Source organism: Pinus tabuliformis, chromosome 4_2, assembly GCF_031772625.1.
Source record: "Pinus tabuliformis cultivar Carrire ecotype Pingquan chromosome 4_2, CPIR1, whole genome shotgun sequence".
In the NCBI taxonomy this organism is placed as follows: Eukaryota; Viridiplantae; Streptophyta; class Pinopsida; order Pinales; family Pinaceae; genus Pinus; species Pinus tabuliformis.
Window position 1 is genome coordinate 358,097,311 of NC_142304.1, and position 5,576 is coordinate 358,102,886.

Below are 5,576 nucleotides of genomic sequence, written 5' to 3' on the forward strand. Positions count from 1 at the left end.
GAAAGGTCAACAGCACATGAAGGGCATGGCACTCCCATAGATTTTTGACTAATTCAATAATATCAACATGGCTAATTATTTCCGAATATCTTTGAGGAAACCAAAAGCATAAAAACAGGGGCAATTTCCTATTTCTCAGCAGCAGTGAAGAGATAAGACAGTAAGGGCCAGAAAAGAGCTTTAAACATCCATCAAGGCCAAAGCTGAAGGAAACCACTTGTCAGAGAATGAATCTTGATTGTAATAAATGCTATGTTCAGCATGATGTAGAATTAGAATCCTAATTGTTTTAGGTTTCTAGAGCTGTCAATTAGTATTAAGTTGCTTTTAATAGTTAGTTTAGTAGGTCAATAGGTGTCAGTATAAGGAGAATTCGAGTTCCCCTCATGCTTGAGGAGGAATCTGAGTTAGGTAGAAGAGCTCTATGTATAGGAGAAAGAGAAATGTAATAAGGGTTGGAAATTTATAAGTAAAAGCTCTGATATTTGGCTTATATAAAGACTCTGTTTTTTGGTAATACAGTACTAGCTTATGCTTCTCAAGAATCATAAAGAGTTCAATGTAATGAGTTTCTTTTGTTGTCTTTTCATGTTATCTACAGTGTTATGAGTATCTGATTACCTAGAAATCGCTTACAGTGCTCTAATTTCCTTCATATACTCATAAACTGCCTTCTATGTGTTTGGTGTGTTGAAATCTTAATGCCTTGACTTCTATGAAAAGCCAACCGTACTGTTAATATTGAATAATATATGACTCCATAAGCCCAATGGATACTTGTTAGTTGTGTTTCCACCATTTTCATTTCTTATTTGTTTCACAAGAGTTAGCCATCTTGATCATAATAAAAAACCTTTAATCCTTTGAGAGAGCCCTCTCAGGTTGGGGAGGCTAAACCTCAGCCTAAAGTAGGTTTGAAACAGTTACTTGAAGTCTTCCTAGTCTGTAGCCTTCCAGGGCCTGATTTTGAGATAACATTTTGGTGCGTCTGCCGGGAGTCTGAAGATTATTCAATCCCGAAATCAAAAGACTGAACTTCTGAAGGTAGCAAGAGCTCAGAAGAATATTCGAGGCTGCAATCTACCTCGGCGACTCCATTGTTGAAGAATTTGAAATTCATATATTCATGGTGATTCCACTGGAGTTATGAAGGACCCAGATGCTACCATTCTTATTTCAAGGTATGCATGCATAAATTTTTCAGGAATTCATGGTTTCCCAAATCATTTTCCCAAGGATGCATATTTTCTAAGGAATGGTCCAAAATTCAATGGAGAAGATTTTAGTTTAACTTTGAAGCATATATCAATTTTTTTTTATTTTACCGAGCTTCTTAGAGTTAAACATGAGGATGTTTGCATTATGTTGTTCTATGATTCATTTCAAGGGAAATGTAAATAGTGGATTGAAAGCTTTCCCGCCAAATCTATTAAGTCATTTGAAGACTTTTGGGTTATGTTTTTGGAGGAATGGATAGATAGATCAGATTTGATGGAAAACTTTCCTTCAATTCAAGGTTTCAAACAATGGAATAATGATCATATTAATGAAGAAATACATGAAAATTTTTCTTTGTCCTTATCTTCTTATCTAAAATCATTTCAGTGTAAGACAGAAGATAAGATGAAATTTTTGGATGAAGTTGCTAAGGATATTGAGAATTGAAGGTTTACAAGGTTAAATTCAATCATATAGTCTTCATGGTCATGATCATTCTTTTCAAAAGGTTTCTATGTCAGAACACAAGGAGAGGGTGTTGCTTCCTATCTCTTTCGTGATTGAGGAAGAATACATTGTTATTGAAGATCAGTTTGCACAACCAGAAAGTTACGAGAATCATCAAGCTGATCATGTATTCTGGGATCCTATAGCTAAATACATGGAAGAGTTTTACTCTCCAGTGTTTCAGCTTTTCTATGAAGATCAGAGGCAATTTCAGTGGCAGTGGTCATCACAATATCATAGTGGCTCTGAACTCCGATGCAGTCAAAAAAATCAAATATCAGATAAGACAAATGATTGGCTACATTGGAAATTTCACATTGATTGAGCTGAAAGAAGTTTGAAATTGATAGGGTAGGTAGGTAGGAAAATGTAAATAAGCTCAAGGTTGACTGAGCATTTTTCAGTAGATGTAGATTTCTTTCTCCTACAGTGATCATCAAGCTTAAGCTCGAGGTGAAGGCCCAAGAAGCTTGAAGGGGATGCTTGTCAAGCAAATCTAGGTTTGTTATAAAGAGGACAAAGCACTGGACCTGCATGTTCTTAGTGTACCACAGGGGCACACTATCCCAAGTGGAGCCACCTGTTATCACTCAAGAAAAAATATTTTAAATTCTGAACATCAATTTTTTTTTAATTTGTCAAAGGGTTGGTGTTAGTTTTGGGTCTAGTCTTTTCACCTTGTTTTAGAGTCTTGTTAAGAGTCCTGTTAGTATGTCAATTGGGGTCGATTTTCTGTTTTAGTATATCATTGGTCTCATATCTCACATGAATATCATATGTCAAAGTTCATATGTGCTATGAAACTATCTAGGTGATTTCGTAGCGCAGAAACCCGGTCTAGGTGATTTCGTGTTGATCCATAGCAAATCTCACCCAGCTGTCATATTTATCAAAATCTGCTGTGTTTTAGGTCGTTAGGTGTCTTAGTACTAGCTCATGTTTGCATTTGTTACTGAGAAGGAGACAAACGGTTCTATTTACAATCTGCATGTATTTAATGGAAAGTTGCTTGCTGGAATCAATCAAAAGATTCAGTTATACAAATGGGAGCTCCATGATGATGGTTCAAGAGAGTTGCAGTCTGAATGTGGCCATCATGTTCATATTCTTGCACTATATGTTCAATCTCGTGGAGATTTTATTGTAGTTGGCGATGAAATCAATCTCTTTATTGATATATGGCACTGGAATGGATTGTTTTAGGGTACACTACAGCAGCAGAGGCCATAATATTATTAATATTAACAATGCCCGGATTGGACCCCCTCAGAAAGGGCGTTAATGCGGTGGCCCGGAGCGCGTTGAAACCATTGTTGATTGTGGTGCCCTTCTGCCTATTTCTGTTGATTGATATCTACTGGAAATTCGAGGTGCGCCCTGTTTGTGATGGCCCCCCTTTGCAGTACTGCAGAACATCTTCGACACCAGAAATCAGTGATAAAAAATGAGAGGAATGCTCTACTTATAGTCATGTCTCTTGTTCTCTATTGGCTTATGTATCGTGTTACAATTTTGCACCTTCAGCGTCAGCTGATGGACGAGCAACTCCAGAGGCTAAAGAACGAGGACTAAGATGTTATCAGGGTTTAGGGTTTAAGAAATAACAGTGAAAAGTGGCTTTTTCCTCATTAAATTCACTGTAACCATGTTTGCATGTTCATTGTGCACTGTAAAGGTGTGGGGTCCAGTATCGTGCGCTGAATTTCATGGCCACTGTCATACTCGTAATCAAACTGCGAATGCCTTTTGAAATATGTTATTTCTCACCAATGCTCTTGGTTTTCCAAGGCATATACAATTATCCACAATTGAGTTTATACAAACATGTCAAGGTGATCAAGGAAGAGAGGGCTATCAAACTTTGCCAAATACTGATATGAAGAAGGAACTCGACCATATGGCTAGGTTTCTACAAGCAGCAGTCAATTGGAAGAAGAGTATAGACTTCAATGGAATTCTTCTAATTGAACCCAAACCACAAAGAACAACAATATGGAATGGCTGTGTACAGCTATAATGATCAATGTGGAAAAGTTTTTTTTATCCTACCACAACTCCAACTAGTTACCGTGAGTTAACCTCTGAAAAATTTATTCCTCCTCAGATATTCTCCATTGAGCAACAATATGGATGTCAGCAGGCGATATCTCATGACCACGTATCTCACCAACAGGCATTGAGTCATGCATATTCTGATACATCATTACTTGATCAAAGGGTGAAACTAGTTTAACCTGTATATGAAAAGGTTTTACATTTTGATGGTTTAGCAAGGCCAGTCCCTTTGTATACAGGACCATGCACATTGCAAGATGAAGTGATATTCAAAGATTGCCAAGGGATGAATGGTCAAAAGAGTGGAAGTGGTAAACACGGGAATGAAATGGAACTAAATTCTTCTGGACTGCAAGCCTACATAGTAACAAGCAGTCCCTCAGAATTTGTAGTGCAACAACCAGCTGTTCCTCCTAACTTCCATGAAAAACAAGATAGGACTGATGGATTGCTACAACAAAGAATGTTAGAGCACAGTAACGTCACCAGACAATTTGTTTTGTCGCCAAAATTACCATAAACACATTGATAAGGAGGCTGATATCAAAAATTTCATGTGTCTCGATGGATGACAGTCATGCTTCTGATTTTGGTCTCATGAAAATTGATGATAGAGGCCGCGTGCTCTATTTTAGTGGGAAGCCAAAAGGGGGCTGATCTAAAAGCTATGAAAGTGGACACAACAGTGCTTGATTTGTCACCCAATGAGGCTGACAAAAAACCATACATTGCATCAATTGGTGTGTATGTCTTCAAGATAGACATTCTTCTCAAACTTCTCAGGTTCTACCCAACTGCCAATGATTTTGGATCAAGAATTATTCCTACATCAACAAAAGAATGCAATGCACAAGCATATCTGTTTTATGATTATTGGGAGGACATAGGAACAATCAAATCATTTTTTGGCGCAAATTTGGCTCTTGGAGCTCAGGTTCCAAAGCTCTGTTTTTATGATGCCAAGAAGCCAATCTCCACATCACCTCGTTTAACTGATGCTAAATGCTAAAAGCTTGAAGGACTTTTGAATTTAAAAACTGCTGAAAATGATGCCTAATGCACAGCAGTTTCGTAGCGCGCTATGAAACTGTTGTAGCTACATAATTAAAACTCAGTCAACCAATTTTGAGAGACTGAGGGAAAATTTTTGAAAAAAGAATTTCTTCAAAGGATCATGTAACATGTGTCAACATTCAACAAGGGAAAAAAAGGTGGAGGAAACATATGATTGAACTTTAAACTTTTTGTTATAAAGTGATCATAGTTACTACAGTTCATGATATGTTAGACAGCTTGGAGGAGGTCTTGTCTTCACACATGGGAAAGGTCGACAACACATGAAGGACGTGGCACTCCCATAGATTGTTGACTAACTCAAGAAGATCAACATGGTTAATTATTTCTGAATATCTTTGAGGAAACCAAAAGCATAAAAACAGGGGCAGTTTCATATTTCGCAGCAGCAGTGAAGACATAAGACAATAAGGGACAACAAAGAGCTTTAAACATACATCAAGGCCAAAGGTGAAGGAAACCACTTGTCAGAGAATGAATCTTGATTGTCATAAATGCTATGTTCAGCATGATGTAGAATTAGAATCCTAATTGTTTTAGGTTTTTAGAGCTGTCAATTAGTAGTAAGTTGCTTTTAATATTTAGTTTAATAAGTCAATAGGTGTCAGTATAAGGAGAATTCGAGTTCCCCTCATGCTTGAGGAGGAATTTCAGTTAGGTAGAAGAGCTCTATATATAGGAGAAAGAGCAATGTAATAGGGGTTGGAAATTTATAAGTAAAA

General features: G+C 37.2%; 1 pseudogene; it reads left to right on the forward strand.

The window, feature by feature from the left end:
- The first annotated feature begins 2,903 nt into the window (after window positions 1-2,903).
- Window positions 2,904-3,297, forward strand: LOC149169408 (uncharacterized; annotated as a pseudogene).
- The last annotated feature ends 2,279 nt before the right edge of the window (window positions 3,298-5,576 follow it).